General features: G+C 35.4%; 1 protein-coding gene across 5 annotated transcripts in view; it reads left to right on the top strand.

Moving 5' to 3' along the window:
- The first annotated feature begins 10970 nt into the window (after positions 1-10970).
- CDH18 (cadherin 18) overlaps positions 10971-22469 on the top strand; it is a 530347-nt gene continuing 518848 nt past the window's right edge. For all 5 annotated transcript variants that reach the window (XR_009208059.1, XM_058421421.1, XM_058421423.1 and 2 more), the window contains exon 1: positions 10971-11306. The gene's annotated coding sequence lies outside the window, so the exon portion shown is untranslated. The remainder of the gene's footprint in view (positions 11307-22469) is intronic.

The following is a 22469-nucleotide window of genomic DNA, read 5'->3' as shown; positions in this document are numbered from 1 at the left end:
ATGTAAACTACATGTCTATATGGATAAATAAGAGGTTCTCAATAAAACACAAATATAAAAATAAAGCATACAAGAGATGAAAGCAGGGATGTGAGTTAGGATAAATATAGAGACATTGTTAAAGCTTGAAGGGATTAGGTTAGATGAGACACTGTGCCTCAGGGACTAATAAAAGGGACAATACTGTTTAAGATCTTTAAGCATGAGTGGGTGATGATCAAGTCTGTGATGATTTAGAACTTTAAGGAGCTGTTCATACATCATGGTTGCGCTGCCATTCAGATGGGCAATTCAGACCCTGTAGCAGTACATGCTGGAGGACAATAGGCTGGAAATCAGCCTTGAAAAAATGGCATTGGGGTCCGGGAAGACTACAAATTTAACGGGTTCCAGTGATGTTTCCAGTAGCAAGAGGGTCAACAACATTTGGAACTGTACTACAGGAGTACTGTCAGCCAGTTAAGGGGAGGTGACCATTCCACTTTACTGGTGAGGTCACACCTAGAGTTCTGGGCCCATTCTGGACTTCTCAGTATGAGAAAAGATGTAGATACACTGGAGTGTGTCTGGTAAGGGGCCATAAAAATTATTAAAGGGCTTCAGAATCTGTCATATGAGAGGCTGAAAGAGATGGGACTGCTCTGCCTGCAGAGGATGAGCCTTGGAAGGCTGGGGAGAGAGAAGAAGGAAATAAGGAGATGATAAGGCTATTACAGTAAATTTGTTCCTTTTTGTTTTGTTTTGTTTTGTTTTGTTTTGTTTTTTTGTGGTTTTGTTTGTTTGGTGGTTTTTTTTTTTTTTCATTTTGGGATTAAAACCTATAACCCAGACCCAACAAAACAATGTAACAAACAAACAAATAAAAACAGAAAAAAGCACACCAAAGTTGGCACCTTATTACCTTTAAAGTGATCTTGACTAGAAGAACATAAGAAACCTTTTACCAATCTCCATGAAGAAAAATAAATAAAAAATCTGACTGCGAACAACATTTGTAAATGTACAGAAAGCTAAAAATAACACCCCCCCAAAAAAAAACCCAACAACACAACAACAACAAACCAACAAACTTTAAAATAATATTGGCAAACAATATTTGTTTGCTACTATCTCCAATGAAATTATGAGGTAACACATAATACCAAGTCCAGAAGTGTACTTTCCCTTTCCACAAGATTACCTTGTTGGTCTCAGGGTAAGCTTGCTGATTAAAGTTGTTGCAAAAAGCCAGAACAAACCTCAATGGGGGCTCAGCTCTGCTCTTTTTAGGCGCTGTTTTTAAGCTGATGTCTTTGTTCCTGCCTCCCACCTGAACTATCAGTCACAGAGCAGTCAGCAGGGGCTGACCTGCAAAGCAAGGTGAGCCCAGCACAGAGAATCCCCTCACAGCCAGCAGGACAGTGACCTCACCAACATGGACACAGTCCACAGTGCCCAAGCAAGGAGAATGGTTCTGAGACAATATGCAGGATCAGCTATCACTTGGTAAGATCACAGTAAGAAGATAAAATCAAGATTGAAAAGTAAGTCAAGCCTACGGGCTAGGATCAGGAAGGTATAAAAGCATCTGAAGTGCGAGAGCAGGCACAGTGCAGCTTGCAGGAGGTCTTGCAAGCAGGTCCCAAGCAAAGGTGGTGGAAGGGAACATCTGCTAAGGCTTCTTCCAGCTCTTCACAGCAGCTCTTTCTACTTGACAGCCTGGCAGTCAGCTGAATTCCTAGAGGGAGGGAAGTGAACTCCAGGTCCTGACACACAACATAAGAATTCCCACTAAGATAATGACTCGTCAGTCAAGGAAAGAACTCTTCTAGAATACATATCCCAACCCTCTGAGGGCAAAATATAGACAACTTAGCAGAATTTGGTGAGATGGACTCAAAAGCAAATAAAAGCAAGTTTAGTTATTTTCTTTGTCTCTGAGGAAGAAATAGAGACGTTCACATTTCACACTGCTCTTACTTTTTTATTTATTCCCTATTACTCATGTGGTTTAATTACTAGTCTGTCCTTCACTGCACAAAAAGAAGCATTTTTGTCTCCCATTACAACAAAATCTAAATCCATCATAACTGAGTATCGGGTTTTGATCCTGGAGAGATTTCTTGGCAGCCTAGAAAATATACCAAACTTCAATCAAGTTTTTTTTGATGGGCAGTTGTTAATCTTGGGCTGAATTTTCCTGATTATGTAAAAATAGGTATTTTTGACAATAAATATACATGACGATTAATTAAGATTGAAAATTAGTCTATTAATTTAAATCCTGTTAACCTTACTCTCCCTACTCCTAATTGTTTTCAGGTTCAATGACAGCAGTCAGTAGATGTGGTTCAGATGTATTTGCAACCTCACATTTGTAAGTTTCTCAGTAAAAGTACATTTAAAGTAAGTATTTGCAAATATATTGAAAAAAATTCTCATCTGACATGTTAGGTAATTTCTACTCTGTTGTAATGCATTAATTGGGTTTATATTTCATCAGATTTGTATGTTTTTTTCTATGTCTCATGCGATCTGTCCTTGCCCAGCAGTTTCCATTCCCCGCGCTGAGATGTAACCAAACTCTGTTCCCCTCCCACGTGTCCCTGATTGGGTGGTGCCTCTGGGCCCTGCCCCCTGGGGGAGAAAGCCACGATGGGGGAGGGGCCAGGGCTCTTTGGCATCGGCGAGCCATCGGGAAAGGTCTCCAACAAGCAGAGCAGGATTTGAGAATAAAAGCTGTAATATCCAACCCGGTGCCAGAGAGCAGACTCTTACTTTTGCCATCGGCAGCCGTCTAGTCTCGTGGGAAAAACTACACTACTCTATTTGGCAGGTGTCTATTTTTAAAATATGACTGGAATGTTACATTTGTTTGGAGCTTCTTTTCTGTTTGTTTGATTTGGTTTGGTTGTGGGTTTTTATTTGTTTTAATTTTGGGGATTTTTTTGGCAGTGAACTTCCGAGAAAAACTGCCTTAAACCAGAAAGATTATGACTATGACTCCAAGACTCCAAAGTCCGTGAGTACTTGCAGTGAAGCATTACTGAGGATGAGTTAATCCTGTGTCATATAGTTACAGCCTTCTCTGCTACATAGGACACATAATTTCCTGCAGTAGAAAGTACACTTGGACTCTGTGCACATTATCTTTTTCTTCACTACAAATGTAATACTCACATGTTAAACCCTGTCTTCAACAGTACTGTAACTCCGACACCATTGGCAATTCAGGGTAATGTTTCCCTGGGCTTTCTCTGTGCAAACTAGAGAAATAAGCTCAAAATCTGTTACAAAGAATTGCATTGCTTTATAGTTTCTGTTTAGGTGCTTTAATTTTTTTTTGGCATACACCAGAAAAATCATATATCTTATTCAAATTGATGACATAATACGGAGCTCAGTCTTGAGTATTAGCTGTGTTTTATCAGCTTCGCTTGCTTTTCTGCCTGAAGCATTTTCTATTGTCTCCATTGTTCAGTAGATAAATATTTGGATATTGTGAGTTTAAATAGTTGATGACAGGAATCTCGCAAGCTAAAACTAAACCTTTTCAATAGGCCTGTTTGCCAGAATTTGAAACCCCAACAAAAAACTTTTAGGGTGTCTGTTTTTTCAATGCACATAGGCCAAAATCTAGGGGCCAAATTCATTGACAAACCAAGATGATAAATTGTTGCAATAAATATTTTACAGAAACATAGGGAGAGAAATTATTTGTGCTATAACATTAATTACATTTTGCTCCTTATTGTGCACATTTTCAACTTGAAATCATTTAGACTGTACTGTGTAAGTAAGCATTGTACAGTTCATAGCATCTCGGCTACCATTACTGCAGAGTCACTAATAATAATAAAAGATAAAGAAATTTAAAGCAACATTTTCCTCCATATAGACTCTCTTCAGAAATGTAATCTTTATACATTACCCAGAAGAAACCATGATATACATTTTAAAGACAGAAAAAGTTGAACACTGACAGCCATGAAGTCTATAAATACACTGTCATTAATGATTTTTTGTGAAAAGGTATGAAAATGTACACAATATACTACTCAAAGAAATTATTAGTTCTTATCAAGCTCCAAATAATAAGAATTTAATCAAAATGCAGAATTTTTCTTGGACAGCAAAACCCATAATAGGCGAGAATTAAGTGTGCGCAGGCAAATGCCATCAATAGCTCAAGGTGATGTAGGACACAGTCCAGTAGTGAATACTACTGCAGGAAAGGCAAGTTTCAAAAATCACTGCAGATTCAACATTTGTACTATTGCATTTCTACTTTCATAGTTGTTCCCAGTTTGGTCCTTCTAAGCCTTGCAGGACAGTGTTACTTAGCATAATGCCACCAAAAGACCCTTCATCTTTTGACCTTAATGACAATACACTTTACTCCCCACCAGTTTTACAATTTTCTGAGGCCACTGCGTTATGCTTTGTGTTAGAGAAAGGTCTTTCACTGTGCACCTCTTGCACTGGGGACCTGGTGTTGAATACAAAACCAGCACATTTAATTTACCTATATTTTGCAAGACTTCAGTATCAAGAACAATAAAACTACAGAATATGGGTTATGAGAAAAATTCTACAGTTGGCAGTCCCATCATATACTGTGGCTATTGCTAGAGGCAAGTCTCAGATTATCAAACTTCTGCTCCTCGGAACTGAGGTTTGTGTGACTTTGAAACTCAGCTTTGCTTTAACTAGGTTAACTACTGCAGATTTTTTTCCCCCAGCTAATTTCTTTGATTTACATTTTTATAGGGCAAGCTTAATTTTATAGACATAGTAGCTTTAAATAATTTTTTTTGTTTAGACTTACGTATTTTTGAACATGCCAGGATGATGTAAGATAACTCAAGAGAACCTAAACAAGTGGACACCTGGGAGGCTCCAAAATACGGGCATGTGATAACAAGAGATGGGGCAAAGACTGACATCAAGAGAGAACATTTAATTCTTGCCCTTTAACAACATTCTGAGCTTGGGGGGTGGGGGGAAAAAAAAGTAACAAACAAAAACCAGTTGTCCTGCTGGGATCTTCAGTCAGTGACTGAAGGTCATACTGGTGGATAAAATGTATGTAGGTTACTCTCTATATAAGTCACATTCAGACTTCACTATTATCTGTGTTTTAGGGAGCAGAAACTACTTCCAATGAGAATTGGGTCTCCATGCAAATATTTAATTTCTGAAGCTACAGGCCCTACAGCAACTGTGAGAAGAGTCTTTTATTTTTAAATACAGTAATTAGTTTTTTCTATATTTTACTGAAAAGCTCAGAGAAATTTAATTCTATTGTGCTAGGACTCAGGAACTTTTATGCTGGTGAATTCAATTATTGCCTGTATTTTTAAATATCTAGGAAAGTTTTGACCTAGGCTGACTCTACCAAACAATGCTTACACAACATTCAGAAATTATTACAAACATTCCAAGAAGTAGATTACATGTCGCCAAGATGTTCAGATGAAGAAAAATATGTAGGTGTTTTCTGAGGAAGAAAAATGACTAGGTGTTTATGAGCTTTTCTGTTTCAGCAGGCTTTGAAAATAGCACAGCCCATTTGATTCACTAACATCAGTGTGACCCTTTAAAGGTTTTGAATTATGTGAAAAAAGACCAATTCATGTTGTCTTAAATAGATCACAGGACAATGTAAATTTAAAGTAGATCTGGTAAATTCCCAGAGAAATGTTTATAAATTTGGAGAGAATGATCTTTGCACAGAGAAAACAAATATAGTCCTAGAAATTCTACATACTTAGTTTTGCATCATTTTTTAGTGAATTAGTTGTCTGACCGAAAAAACCAATGATATTATAAATATTAACAATTGTGACAATAAATAATTCCATTTAAATTGGTTTGTACTTTTACAACAATGTTCACCCTTAAGTTCACTAAAGCATTCAGATAGAAAATAAGGCATATTGTGATTTATGGACATGTATTTGATTATATCATGTTCATATACATAACTTTCATGGATGAAGTCAAAGTCTATAATAAATGGATATTTGCCTTCTCCTCTTTTCAAACACGTTTACCAAAACTAAATTGAGTATCTCCAAAACTTAAATGCTATCTTCTATATCTTGCAATAGAAAAAATAATTTAATTGAGTTGTAACATAATTTCCTATTCTATGAAGAAAGGGATCACAGTGGGTCCTCTGATCCAAACCTCCCTGCTCAGGCAGGGTCATCCTAGAGCATGTGACACAGAATTGTGTCCAGACACTTCTTGAATATCCCCACTTAGAGAGACTCTACAACCTCTCTGGACAATCTGTTCCAGTGCTTGACCACCCTCACAATAAAGGTTTTCCTCATGTTCAGGCGCAACTTCCTGTTCATGAGTTTCTGCCTGTTCTGCCTTTCTGTTCATGAGTCACTTGTCCTACTGCTTGGCACCTCTGAGGAATAATGACAAATAATATATAGAATCCAAAGAATTAAGTATCATCTTATTTATCTCTCAGAGTTTGTACTCTGGCTTTTTCCTACGCCCCCCCAGATCTGAAGGGGAATTTTTCTAAGGAAATATGAAATAAAATTGACAAAATCTGTCCATGATATTTTTGTATTTACATTCAAGAATCTAAAACATGTTTTATACATAGTTTTTTCCCCATCTGCCAAAAAAAGACTTTACTTAAGCGCCAATAAAAATAAAATTTATGTTTCTACATTGAATAGCTGAATATGCAGTGCTTAATTTCAAGCCTGTGAGTATCCTGAGCATTTTAAGAATGTGTTAAGACTTGGCAGAACTTGAAACCTGAATGATGTACTCAGCAGTAGTATAATTAATAAAGTCAGTGTTTAGGTGCAATGCAGAAAGCTCATTTAATTAGTTATTTCCTGGGAAGTTGTAAAATGTTGAATCCTGACTTTTTTTTTTTTTTTTTTTTTTTTTTTTCCCCAGTAATCTATGAAAGCCACCTCTATGAGCAGGCAAATCTGCTCTTCATTATTAGATGGTTACAGGATGTAGTCTCATGGAGTTGCATATTCTGATTTTCCTTTCAGCATTGGATACAGAAGAGCTACCTTGATTATTTTTGGAATCATGATGTAGGAAACAAATGTATTTCCTTATTGTTAATCAAATCTGAAATAGTAAAAAAAAAAAAATTCTCACACAGAATTACACTTGATATCATATAAAAGCATGGTGCTGGCAAAGAGAAGTGTTCTAAGACATAACTGCTTCTTAATTTCCCCTAAAGCAAGTGAAGTAGTGAAATAGAATGAAAACCAGATGGATGCTCAGAGCTTCTTAACAGAGTTTATCAAGTGTGCCTTTTATCCTAGGCTACTTTGACATTGTTTAGCTCAACGTTTCAAGTCTAAACACGGGTCTCAAGGTTAATCCCTTCAGTATTAAACATATATTTAACTAGATAAAAACCATTTCTTTTATCCACTGAAAACAAATAAGTGCAGTTCTAAATCATCATGCTGTGATATATTATATCAATACATTATTGAAACAATTTATCATACTTCCTTACAGACATGAAGGCCAAAGAGATATTTCCACTTACATTCAATACAAATGAAAGTTCCAGGGATCATATGTAGAATCTAAAGCTACTTTTACACAACTCTGGGATAACATTTGTATTCTTAAAATACAGTTAATATTTCAGCAAATAGTTTTTAAATTATTAATTTAGTGTTTACACAAAAGTCCAGTTGCTGAGGTTCACAATCATCCTCTAAAAATGGGACCTCATAATCCTGCCTTTGCCTGAAAACAAAAAACAGACACCAAAGAATCAAATTGCACAATGCACCATTTTGCCATAATACTTCACATATAACTTCTGTTTGGTTTGCATGCAGTAGATTAGATTAGATGCAGAAAGCAATCAGGAAGAAAAATATCAGAGGGGTACTTGTAAAGTGAGCTCCTACTCCGATATATGCAACAGTGCTCCTTCCATCTGTATTGGGAGCCCTGTGGATAACACTGTATTCTAAAGAGTGGCTCTGGATAATCAATGCCTGCTCTGTTGGGACCAAGGCTTAGGGCTTGAGCAGCCCAAATGTTAGTGTGAGCAGCTGCTTTAAGGGAATGCCCCCTGTTGGCATGTCACCCATCAGTCTGTGCTGTGTTGGTGGGCATTAGGACAGAGATAACATTACAAAATGTCAGGAGATGGTATGTGTTCTCTTTGTTATGCAAAATAAAGGGTGCAAGGGCACTGGAGGGAGAAAAGGACCTGTCAAGGAATCGGATCTGCACAGGGTGCTATGGGAAAATCTACCCTTGGTCTGTGCTGTGTGAAAGAAGAGTTGTAATGATACAAGGGATGCAAAGTGTACTCCCTATCTGTAGTCCTCTTTATAATCTATTTAAACCGCTATTTCAGTACACCATATGTTATTGGGCCTTCTTCTCTCAGATGCACAAAAACCTTTGCACTGTCCTACACCTCCCTGCTCCCACCCTCCCCTCAAGGGCACAACACCCTAATTGCCCCATTTCCATCCTGCAGGCCTGTACAGACTCTCACACTTTCACCAACATATCTACATTCATACAGTAGTGTGACCACAATTCTATTGATCTTCACTTCTATTTTCTCATGTTAATCTTTTTCTCTATCCATGAAAATCACTTAGCTGATCCACAGCACTCAAAACACTTGAGACATCTGCTAAATGTGTTTTGTAGGCTGCAATTAATGAAGTATTCCATATGCATCTGGGAAATCAAAGACTGTAACTTGATACAGTGATATTTCACATGAAGAATGGATGAGTTGAACTAACTTGCTGCGAATAATATGACTTCATTGGTTGTTTCCTTTTTTTTTTTTTTTTTTTTTTTTTTTTTTTTTTTTTTTTTAGGTGCATTGAAAGAGATTCAAGTGCATAAATGTGTTGTTATTTTCTGCCATCACATGACCTTACTTATACTCTTGTGTAAGCACTCAAACAGAATTTTTTCTGATAGCTCTGTTTCTCTGAATGGGCTTAGAGGTACCTCATATTGTTAATGAACACCATATCTTTCCTTCTTATATTGCAAACTCCACTGTAATAGCTGGTCTCTTTCTTCTTGCTGTTCTTTCCTTTCAGTTTTTGAATAGAATTTTCAAGATAGTAATTCAAGACACTTATATAAAATTTATGGCTTAGTAGCACCAGCTTTTGCTTATCCAAGAAGTCTGGATAGTCTGCTAGGTAGGTAATATAAGGCAGAAACTATCTGATATGAGTCTGTAAAAATGTTTAGTGGGAGATTTTTTGATAAAGGGACTAGAAAGGACCAACACTTGTGGACCACTCCTAAGAGATTACACAAGGAATCCCATGAGTCAAATAGAAATTCCTATCCACCAGGTTGTCACAAGAAAATCTTGTTTAAGTATCAGTACATTTACTTGCTTATGCTTATGCCAGATGTTAGACTGAGTTACACTACAGTGCTCATATTTTGGTAAAAGGTTTGGCTTATGCTAGCTCTCTAAGGAGGCAATTTTAGCCATGGAATAAACAGCTGGTTTGCAAGTTTCTGTTCTCAGGACAGGAACTCAGTCACAAGGTCTTCATGCAATAAAACTATTGATAGATCTTTAAACCGATGGATAGTCCAAACACTGAAGAGATAGAAAATCAAAGCTGTCTTTTTTTTTTTTTTTTCCTGGATTCTGATGAATTTCTGCAAGAATCATATATGAGGGAACCAGCAAAGATGGGATAGTATGTTCTCTAGCAAACCACCAAATGCATTGTACTCATGTTTTTTAGTTAGCTGCTGTTTTGAATCAAGAACAGAAATACAATAGTGTCAATATCCTGCCATGTAGAAACATCTGCGACTGATGAAACCTACATTCTGGACTAAGGAGGGTGATCTGTACTTTCCCACAGTTTGTTTGAGCACGAGATTTGGTCATAATTTTCACCCACAATCAGAATGGACAGGCCTTAAATAAACGTCCTTATGATTTAGTGTCCCTGAATTATAAAATAAAACTTAATTTTTAAAAATGGAAAGAGTGCCAGTCTGTTGCAGTAAAAATACTTACTTTGCACAATATCCTTCCTGAAATTTTGTTTTGACCTGGTAAAGGACAATCTATTTCTTGCATATGTGGGGAGTGAAGTACAGAGTAAGATAAGGTGTGCTTGTAGCATACTGCAGATATTTTTTTGCTGTGAGTTAATTTTGACCACTATTCTAGTTGTCCCATGTGAATTTGCTGAATGGATATTGTATCTTCACCTCTTGTATCTGAATCTATGATGTTTCCATAAAAGTACTTTAAAAAAGACCCCAAACAACAACAAACCTCCAAGCAAACAAAGAAATAAACAAAAAATCCCAAACAAACAAAGAAAAAACCCCACATAACCTCCCACAAGACACACAAGGTGAAACATAAATAGTGTAGGAAAGAATGTTCAAGCTCTTCAAGCTGACAGGGGCTAGGAACACAGTCTGTGAAGCCCAATTCTCCTGATTCTTGGTTTATGTTAAATTTCCACAATTGCCATAAACACTACTAGATTTTTCAGAGCACAAAACCTGAGACTTGACATGCAGGTTCATTTCTAGACTGGGACATGGGGGGAGTGTGTGTGTGTTTATTTTCTTTCTTTTTAAATATGCATTCTAAAACATGTAAAATGAGTAAAAATTTTAAAGTGTTCAGAATGCTACTGCAGTGCAATTTGCGTGTTTATATTATATAACTATCATGAGAAACACAGAGAAAGGTAGCTTTGAACGTGGGCTCTCCTAAACAATTTTTCTTTAACAGAGATTAAATAATGAAAAATACTTAGTTAAACTGCTGGGCAAACTCTTACTGTTTGTACCACTCCTGGTAAAGACCCTGGGGAGCAGCAGTGGAATCTGTGCTATTGATTGGCTGGTTAAAGAGAGGCCTATTAGATTGAGACAGGCTAGATTGATTATACAGCAGCAGAAGGAGCTCAGATTCAGAGCTGAGTGAACGTCAGGGTGAGAGAGAGGGAGAGCAAGGGAGAGAAAGCGCGCAATAGAGGGAGACCGTACCCACTATAGCATCGGTGTGTGACAGCTGGTGCCTGATAACACTGATATTGAGCTCCTTCAGTGGAGAACTTGCTGAGCTACCCTTTTTACATTTGCAAGAGGATGACAGCTCTAAGCCAGTGCAACTGATGACAGACCGGATCTTGGAATAGTTCGTTTCACTTACAATTACATCTCTCATGTTCTGCTTCTCTGAAGAAAGGCTTATTACGGAAGACAAAAATTCATTCTCTCCCCTTATCTCACGTATTATTGATGATATACAGAGTTTGATCTTCCAGGTAAGGAAATTATCATTTACTTTTCTGAGCAGCTAAAAAAGGAATTATTATTTTTGTATCTTGCATGTTAAATACAAGCTTTGGCATTTATTCTCAGAATGCATTTTTTGCACTTGTACTTCTTTCATTCACAGATTATATGTATCAATTATGTACACCTAAAGACAATTAACAGGACATGGTTTGTGCATTGCATTTATCATGCTTAACCCTTTAGGTGACTGAAATGAAACAAACAGAAAAGATTATTTTTAATTACTTGGATGATGTTTTAATGTAACTAGTCCCACACATGCTAAACAGTCTGGAGTAATAATGGCACTCAAGCTCTCCCATATTATTAATCCATAAGTGTATATATTGTGAAGCTGGATAGAGAGAATATTTACCTGAAGGATTTCTCAGTGCTTCAGTAGTTTGAAATAGTATCTGTCTTTTGACTGCAAGCTTGTCACTGCTGAATAAATATGGTCAGCCTTAAATAATTTATCATTAGACTGCCATTTTTTATAGATATAGTAGTTATTGCAAGCATTCTGCCTGCAAAGCAAAGATCAAGGCTTTTGACTTGAAATATGAAATCTAGGATGTTCTGTTACACTGTGCTATATGTTTCAATCAGTCATCCCATGAACTGGTTACCTGTTTTGATACGACATTGACTCTACTGTCTCCTAACTGCAGAGCTCTGTATAAAGTTTCTATGTATGTTCTGATAGATTGCTGTGATTTGGAGGTGATAGACTATATCTGAAATAACCCAGCTTTTGGATTTGAAATAAGTCAGGAAATTGATTGACTGAGGGTTTACAGGCCACGGGAGCATAACGCCAAGACAGCTCCTTCATTAGCAGCACATTCCTTCCAGCTATGACAACATGCACCACCTTCCTCATCAGTTTGTGCACTCTGCTCCTCATTCTAAACTGCAGAGTTTTTAGTATGCCAGATATTGTGATTATTCCCTCTGGGTGAAGTAGAAGCATCGATCTATTAATGCAAGCATTTAAGTAGACTTTGACCCAGCCAAGTACAGTGTTCCAATGCTTTGGCCGGTTAAGAAACTGCCTATAGCAAGATCTTGCTGCAAGGAGGTAGATTTATGTGTAATCCTATTTATCCAAAGACTAAAGAATCACAACTATAGAAAAGCACTTTTCTTCTCTTCCTTTGCCAATAAATTTTTAATAAATTTCCATAAAGCAACATACTTAAATAATTAATGATTTCTCAAAAGCCCAAATGGGAAATGGAGTTGTCAAAATGATTATTTATATATATATATATTAAAGGACATATAAGAATTGAGGATCTTAGGTATATAGAATTTTTTTTACAAACTAACAGTAATCTGAAGGGAGTATCTTAGGGATCACATGGATAAAATATGCAATGCTTAAGAGAAAACTTTGTCTTCTATAATGTATCATATGAATAAGCACTGGCAAAAGAGAACTAAACTGATGACCCCAAACTAAAAGCCTACTTCAACTATAGCATGTGCTATTTTAATATTTTGTATCTTCTGCATGAATAGTGTTCATGCTTTTTCTTATATACATGTCAGCAATTTTGATGTTTCCTTCTGAAACACTTTCTAGGTAGCCAGAAATTCTCTTGGGGGCACATTTTGCCACCATAATTTTATTGACTGGTATTTTACTCCATAAATTCCTGCCAAAGGTGAGCACTGCATACATTGACTATGGAGTTAGAGAGCAGAATCTGACCATAAATAATGGAAAGTAAGTCGTTATAATTGCCAGACTGAAAATTTTAACACTAAGACAAAGACATGGGTATTGAGAGCTAGATTTACCAAGCATAGACAGTATTTTATAAGGAGCTAAGATAATTGAATGCGTTATTTACTTTTTCTTACAAAGCTTAAGGTCTGCCTCAGTATATTTCATGTGCAGTTTGACTAGCAAAAAAAAAAAAAAAAAACAACCAAAACATCCTTCATGTATGCTCAAAAGTTCCTACAGCTCTTACTAATATCTCTCTTTTCTCTCTGAAATGTCTTGTTCACTATGCCCATGGTCTTTAAATATACCTTATAATTTTCTGATTAGAAAAAGAAAAACATGGTAATTCTGTGATTTCAAAGACAGCAATATTTTTTTTTTTTTCCCTCCAGAATGGTGTCTGCTACTAGTCTAAGCCATGAAACTCCAAATAACACTAAAAAGTGTTTATTTTTGCAATGGGAATAGTTCATTTGAACCTTAAATTTATTATTTTAAAGCACAAAAGAGAATCAGAAACCCAAACAATTAGTTAAGCTTACACTCACATTTTTCCACTCATAAGATATGCTATTAATTTCCACATTAAATATTGTAAGCATCTTCTTTTGTCTGAGAAAAAAATACATGAAAAAAAACCAAAAAACATTAACCAGGAAGAGTTAAGAGTTTACATATTACAAACTGTGCATTTTCTTTGAAGTCTTTAATGTTGCTAATATTAATCTGGACTTCTTCCAACACTGTAAACTGATTCAGTTATGTCACCTTTTTCTCAAAAGATTCATTTTACCTTTTCGAAATTAATGTTGCATTCCTTTCCAGCTTGAAGTCACAGGATGTGAAATTTATTTTGATTTTCTTAGCTAACATAAAGCCATTAGGGGGCTCTTTCCTCCTATGATATCACAAAGCAAGGAGCAATACAAAAATACAGCTAGTTCCTAGACTTGGTACCAAAAAAAATATTCTTGAATTAATTTATTTTATGTGTAGTCCATTTTAATAATAAAGAGCAGCTAACAATCTCTCTATTTTTTGTTTGTTTGTTGGAGAATATTCTGTTTTTTCGAGTATTTTTTATTGCATATAATTGAAAACTTTTTCTGTCAGTGAATGGTTATGTCTAGAAGTTAGTTTATGTCCCATAAAGAAGAAGCAGGGAACACATTCAGCAAAAATTATGAAGTAATCCCTGGGATTATTAAATCTAATTAACAACCTGAATACGAAACACCACTTAAGTCCAAGAAGTTTGTTCTTATTTATTCTAATAACTGTGAATATTGGTGCAACTAGCATTAAAAAAAAAAAAAAAAAAAATCTGTTGATTACTGTTCTATTAGACTGAAAAGAACCTAGAGTTTCTAGAAGTGACATGCTGTTCCTTTACATAACTTCCTTTCAGAAGGGATAAGTATGTGACCAGGGTTTTTGGATCACTCTGTTTCATGAAATGAGAAAGTTTCAATTCTGAAAATATTTACTCATATGAGCAGCTATACTGAAGTTACTGTGGGCCAAATTCCAACATCTTTGTTCTGCCTATTACCCTTTAGTTTCTGTAAATTCACTGTACCACAGGACCTGAAATTTGTTTTGAATTTTCTACTGTTTCTTGTAAGGCTGTAAAATGTGTACAATTACTTGTGGGATTCCTTAGAAAGAACTATAGAATGGTCTAACGCAAGCTAAGGGAAAAAAAAAAAAAAAAAAAGCTGTAAAGCACAGCAAGGTGGTTGCAAACACTGCAATATCATGCTGAGCTGAGGCCAGGAGGAAAAATGAGTGTCAAAAGACAAGCAAAATAATTGTTGCCCTGTTTCAGTTTTGAAGAATTTTCTTATTCCTGCCCTCCTTGAAAGAAAAAAATCCCGAGTTGGTAAATGATTTTACCTACCCCGAACCAACTTGCTACTTGATATTGTTTAGCTTGGAGAGATTTTAATACTACCAAATCCATTCAAGAAAGAAAAGGAAAATAAAAAGGACTGGCACATTTTGTGATACTTGACATTTACAATGAAGGAGTAAAATCTCACCAAGCAGGATTTTGGTTTTTTAATCAAGATAAAAAATATGCTATTTCTTGGTTTTACTACACACCTGAATAATCTCTCTATTTTTGCATGCTCCTATAGCAACTATCTTATGACATACCAATGAAGAACTTTGTTCTACTAAACAGTGCCTAGAAATTCCAACCAGGATTTCAAGTCACTTTGTTCATTGTTCTGCATAGGCAGGTATTTATAAAATAAAATGAAATTGTTAAAAATATGGAATAAATCAAGTATTAATTCTGAGATAGATAATTGATGTTTCAAACTCAAAGATGATCTTCATTAGTTATATTATTAGCACATTGCAAATTCAGCATAATACAAATTATCTTCCTGTTAGTAGACGAGGGCTCATTCATTGCTAAAAGTTGGCTAAAGTTAACTGTGTCTTGCTTGCATTTCAAGTAGTTATTTATGTACACATGAACAGTCATCAAAGCTGAGATGGCAATATTATTAGTGACTCATCAGGCACAGCATTGCCAAGCAGTCAAAGCAGGTGATTGTTCCACTCTATTCTGCACTGGGGCAGTCTTACCTGGAGTATTGTGTGCAATTTTGGATACCAAAATATAAAAAAAAGTATAAAGCCATTAGGGAGCATTCGAAGGAGGGCCACAAAGATGGTGGAAGGTGAATGGGTGGGGAGGGAATACAGGCAGTGGCTGAGGTCACTTGTTCTGTGTGTCCTGGAGAAGAGGAGACTGAGGGGAGACCACAGTTCAGTTACAGCTTCCTCATGAGGGGAAGAGGAGGGGTAGACACTGATCTCTTCTCCTTGGTGACCAATGACAGGACCTGAGAGAATGGCCTGAAGTTGTGTCAGGGGAGGTTTAGGTTGGATATTAAGAAGTTTTTCACCCAGAGGGTGTTTGGACACTGCAATAGGCTGCCCAGGGAAGTTGTTGTAACACCAAACCTGACAGAGCTAAGGAAGCATTTGGACAATGTTTTCAGGCACATGGTGTGATTCTTAGGTTGTCCTATGTAGGGCCAGGAGTTGGACTTTGATGATCTTTTTGGTTCCACTTTATGATCATATGACTTTATTTAAGGCTCAAATCAGACCAAGCAAATTGCTGGAAGAGTAACAGAAGCAATAAGCAGAGACCACTTCTTGGTTGGAGTCAAGCACCCTAGCAGTTAAGATTCTTTTCTCCTCTATAAAACAAAGTTTGATTTCATTGTATGCTTTGCTTCCTTGAAATTAATGAAAATTTTATGTAAAAGATAAAAAATAAACCCATATAAAATTCTGGCACAAAGTTTCTGCAGAGCTTCACTCCAGATGTAACTGTAATTTACTGGTTGGTTAATTTATCCCTTATATAAACACACTATGCAAAACACTTTGAAATACTTTTGAATGAAAACTGTTGTGTAGATGTAGAGTATTATTATGGCAAACAGAAGTCACTCAAAGTTGACAAAAGTCACTTCAGCTAATGAAAACTGCAAGAGTCTGGGGTGCTTTATTAAGCATGAACAAATAATCTGATGAATGTTTAAAGAAAGAAAAAGAGTTCTTCAGATATATATTTAAATAAGATTTTTTTACCCTATTTCACGTTTTCTATAATATATGAAGGGAATAATTGAAATTACTAGACTTTCGAAGTAGAAAAGTTTGCAAAAGCAATTATTATATGTACTGTTGAAATATTTTAAAGAGAAGCAACAACAATGGAATCTAAAATACACATCATAATACAATGAAAAGCAGGATCTTTTGCTTGTTTTTTAAACTTTCTGTTGTTGCTGGTTTTTTTTTTTTTTTTTTTTTTTTTTTTTTTTTTTTTTTTTTTTTTTTTTTTACTGGAAGAAAAAGACAAAACAAATGAAATATATAGATATTTTATATATAGAGAGAGATAGATACATGGTGGCATCTCTGCCCATGGCAGGAGTGTTGGAACTAGATGATCTTTACAGTCACTTCAAACCCAAGCCATTCTTTGATATGAGGCTATTATATATATGCCTGTGCCTGTATTTAAGCTAGTCCTTTACTGCCTGTATTTCACACTGAAGTATATACCCCTGTTAAAGAAAATTTGAAATTTTTAGGAATAAAGCCATGTAGAGCCCAAACATATTCCCTGAGTACCATAAAAGAAAAGACTGTTGATTGTGAAGCCACTTGAGGGTACGAGTTATCAGACAGGTGTCACCAAGTAATGCAGATCTTCAGATGCCAGAATCCTAACAAAATACTATTTTCCCTGATATTGAAAACACTTTTTTCACATTATGTGCTTTAATGCTGTGATGTAATTACAGAAAGGCTTTGCTGAGCAGCATACAACAAACTACCATTAAAACACACAGTACAGTTTTGAGAAAAGCACTTCAAATTTTGTGTTTGCTTGAATTTCAAAGCATTTAGAAATGAGCAAAAAGTGTTGTGGTTGTGCAAAATACTGGTTTTGTTTGGCTCTGGAAAAAGACATGGATAGATCCTGGTCTGATCAGTGACTATTAACACTGGTCTGTGGAGTATAAAGTGAGTGAATAAAGTTCTGCAGATCAGCTGATAGTGAGATATTGAAAACACTTTTTTCACATTATGTGCTTTAATGCTGTGATGTAATTACAGAACGGCTTTGCTGAGCAGCATGCAACAAACTACCATTAAAACACACAGTACAGTTTTGAGAAAAGCACTTCAAATTTTGTGTTTGCTTGAATTTCAAAGCATTTAGAAATGAGCAAAAAGTGTTGTGGTTGTGCAAAATACTGGTTTTGTTTGGCTCTGGAAAAAGACATGGATAGATCCTGGTCTGATCAGTGACTATTAACACTGGTCTGTGGAGTATAAAGTGAGTGAATAAAGTTCTGCAGATCAGCTGATAGTGAGATATTGAAAACACTTTTTTCACATTATGTGCTTTAATGCTGTGATGTAATTACAGAAAGGCTTTGCTGAGCAGCATGCAACAAACTACCATTAAAACACACAGTACAGTTTTGAGAAAAGCACTTCAAATTTTGTGTTTGCTTGAATTTCAAAGCATTTAGAAATGAGCAAAAAGTGTTGTGGTTGTGCAAAATACTGGTTTTGTTTGGCTCTGGAAAAAGACATGGATAGATCCTGGTCTGATCAGTGACTATTAACACTGGTCTGTGGAGTATAAAGTGAGTGAATAAAGTTCTGCAGATCAGCTGATAGTGAGACGTAATTCATTGTCCTCTGGTGGATCCATAACATTGAGGATTAATATGATTACAGCAGTGACAAAGCTATGGCAACATTTTGAGTATTTGTACATCTTCTTTTTTTCCCTCAGAACTTTTTGTGACTAATTTAGGATACACGACTGAAGGTTTTGTTCCTTCCCTCCAATTATCAGATAGTAAACAGAAAAAAAACCCAAACAAACAAATAACCAACCAACAACAACAACAAAAAAGCATTACTAAACAGCACCAAAAAATAGCTCACACCAAACCCCTGCCAACTTCACTTTTGGGCAAGCTGTTAAGGTAAACCAAATGAACTGCCAAAAATTAGTAAATGATGGTAATTTTTTGTTGTTGAACATGGTCAAACAATATTTTTGTTCTTAATACTATGTAATGACCAGAAGGTAGAAGCTCTTTGTGGCCCAAAATACTTAAAAATTACAGTATAAATATTTTGTAGTATATGGAATTTATGTATACCAAAAGGAAAAAATATATATTCCTTTAAATTCTATAAATTTCAGTTCTAGAAGTCTGTTTTTCATAGGGGTATATAGACTTTACCAGCTTCTAAAAACCAATGAAAATGCATTGTACTGTTTTTTCCTTTCCCAGCTTCTTAAGATGCATCAATAGTTCCTAATTATACGCAACATAGCCATACTGATATGTGTAAGGGCAGTTCTGAAATTAATGTTGCAACTTTCAAGCGTAAATAAGAACAAACTCATCTGAAAATTCCTGCTACTGGTACATTTGATTGAACTGGATAAAATAATATAAACTTATCCTTCAAATTTATTTTTTTAATTTTTTTATTTAACATATATCAGACTATGCCTTCTTAATACTGTGTGTGGAACCAGAATTTTAACCTATCTTCTTAAATGAAATCATGAAAAACTTCTGATAGGGAAACATACTTTCAAGTTCCCTGCTGTATTTTGAAACACAAGAACTTTGAAGCAGCTTCAGGTGAGCTTGGATGATATTCAAGGGACTCAGTCATGGATGTTTGTCCATTAACTCTAGGCACTGTCAGTGCCTACATCAGTGTAGATGTACAGAGTCTAATTAGCAAAATTAAAATGTCATCAGTATGTGCTCTTTATTACCTTATGTCAAAAAAAAAAAAAGAAAAAAGAAAAAAACAATGCCTGGGATTACAGCTGTTATGAGGTTATCACTAGCAAAGCTGGAGCAAAGCATGAAAGTTCTACAGTGTCCATCAAAAATGGAAAATCGTCCCTGAATTGCATGACCAGGAGCATGATCAAGGAGATGTGTCATACAGACATTATTCTGAAGAACAAGAAGAACACTCTGGGGAAATATGTTTCTTTTTGCACTCTGTATTGTTTGACTGCCACAACATCTCTAAGATCTTGGAAAACAGCTCTTTGATCTGACTAACTCTCAGAAAAATGGGATTAGGAAGATAGCATCAGTGAAATTTTATATATATTTATATATATATAAATATATATATATTAATATATGTATATGTATGTGTGTGTGTGTGTGTGTGTGTGTGTGTGTGTGTGTCTATATACACATACAATTAGTAGTTGCCACAATTTTTTGTACTATTTAGGAAAATTGTTCAAACTAGAGTTGTACCTTACTCTAAAATAGCAAACTTTAGTGTTGTGGTGGTTTTTGTTTTGTTTTGTTTTGTTTTGTTTTTTTCTAGAGGAACAACTAAATATTTATACATACCTGCCTCCAACATGAGGTGCAATCTCCTCCCCACTCTAGCTCATCTTTTCAATGTCTTGCCCAAGCAAATGCAACATGCCTGGGACATATCAAACTTCTTAATACGTTAAAGAATTAAATTAAATTATACTACACAGAGAGAAAAATACACACAAAACCTGTCCAACTATATTACATATCAATCTAAACCAAAATCCTTTCTCTGATGATTCTATAATTTCCTTAGGCATCTAGATGCCTACCTTTTGTTTTGTTTTGTTTTGTTCATATATATTTATACAAATGTATCTGAAACTCATTAACTTCTTCACCTGTTTTTATAACTAAGTGTTTCTGCCTAAAAGTTTTGGAGAAACCCTACTGCAAGAAGTGCTGTCACATTGTGTGGTTGATCTACACTAGAGTGTTGGAGGACTGAATGTCAAGATTTACAGGACATCAAGATTAACTCATCCACAAGCTTTTATCATGCAAAACAGTTTAAATTCCTTTCATTGAGGAGAGGTATCTTTCATTATTTTTTATAATCCTTGGCATAAAAGTATGCCTATAGATATTTACCAAGAAATAAATTATCTACTGTGAATCTCCATTCTGGTTTACCATCATGTATTTTCTTTGACTCTGTCATAGATTAACATTCTCAAGAGGAACCAAAACACAGTTTAGCCATGAACATTTTTCAGACAGTGATTTGTGGACCAGTCTTACTATCTCTGCATATCTCAGGAATATCATTACAGTATTTCCTACTTCTATATAAATTCATCATCTTCACTTCCATAAGATAACTGCAGATGTTTTAGATTTATGTTAAATCCAGAGAGAAATGCTGTACGGTATGTGAAAGCATTCCATATAGTAAATATGTATGCATCTGAAAGTAAAAAAAAAAAAACAACCAACCAACCAAACAAACAAAAAACCCCTACCTGACAATGACAGCCTGGACAGTATTTGGAGAAGTTATGGGTCCCTGATACTTTGGCCATTGATTTTACACAATTTTGCGTGTCTAGAACTTGTGCTGAAAAGAATTGACATTTTCTTAGATGGCACAGTTTCAAGTGTTCTGTGATGAAGATGCCTATTTTAAAACTAAAATCTCCTGTTTTGCAGGACCATATCTCCTGTATCCAGGACCAGAAAGCTGTGTAACATTAATTCCCTTCTCTTTCCCTTTCCTTCTTAAATTTTGTTTCTTAAAGTCTCCATTAAAGTCTGTATCACTTTTCTCCAGTTTTCCCTTCTTTTGAGAGGATTTTTTTTTCCCCTTTCTCTTTTGGGAGGGAGATGGTGGGCCAGAGTGGGCAGGGCAGGAAACAGAAAATATATTTTAATAGGAAAAGTACATAAGGTCAGCCACTGCAGTCTATAGCCATTTGGAATTTCTAATTTTGGGGGGAGATAAGAATGATGAAGAATGTGAGGGGTTTGGGTGTATTTGTTTGTGGGTTTTTTGTTTTTGTTTGTTTGTTTGTTTGTTTGTTTGTTTTTAGATGGGGAGTCTGTAGTCACTAAAGTGATAGGCGCTCTACACTTTTATTTGATAAATATTTCATGTGGGCAGAATATGCTATTCTGCCTTTTGAAAAAGCTTTACTTTACTAATTATTTTTTAAAATTTCTACATGCTTTAATAAATCATCGACTTGAACATGAAATGAAATATAATTAGGTCACCGTGTGGCATGCTTTTATTGTAGATGATGTGCGAACCATTCTGGATTTAGCTGCACTTTTGCACTTTCCCAATATGTGTCAACTATGAGAATTCAACATAACAAATGTGCTCTACTCTCAGTAATGATAACATATGTCTGGAAATACAGTATGTGAAGTCTTATGGACATTAAAGTATAATCTTTAGGGGATAAAACACCCCAACTATGTTCAAAACTATAGTTAGTGGATAAACTGGGAGACTATAATGTTCTACTTAAAAAATAAAATTTAAATTATCTTTTCTTAAAAAAAACAGTAGTAAGCAAAACTATAACACATTTCACAAACATGTCTTGGTGGTATTATCTTGAATCTAAATAAGAAATAGAGCTGTTTTACATTATATTTTTTTAAATATCTTTCATTTAGATGCATATGTATGTACAACTGAGTCACGACAGAATTGCATTTTGAGATCTTAAACAATCATTAGATACACCATTCTTAGTTTCATTTCAGATAAAATGCAGGGTACACCAGAAATTTCATCCCTATCCTCCAAAATAGCATGAATAATCAAAGTCATTGATTAAATTGCTTAAGTCCCTAATTCTCACAGGTAGTCTGCTTCTCTTGAAATCATATCTTAAACACTATTTGCTCCCAGTGTACTATGAATTAGGATGGTTAATTCCCCTGAGCTAACAAAACTTTTCTGGGATAAACTGGCATATAAATTTTGGCTAATGAACTGTATGTCAGATGATATTTTGTCATAATAATTT

Source organism: Hirundo rustica, chromosome 1 (assembly GCF_015227805.2).
Source record: "Hirundo rustica isolate bHirRus1 chromosome 1, bHirRus1.pri.v3, whole genome shotgun sequence".
Classification (NCBI taxonomy): Eukaryota; Metazoa; Chordata; class Aves; order Passeriformes; family Hirundinidae; genus Hirundo; species Hirundo rustica.
The sequence above is the reverse complement of the archived record's forward strand: the minus strand, read 5'-3'. Positions and strand labels throughout refer to the sequence as shown.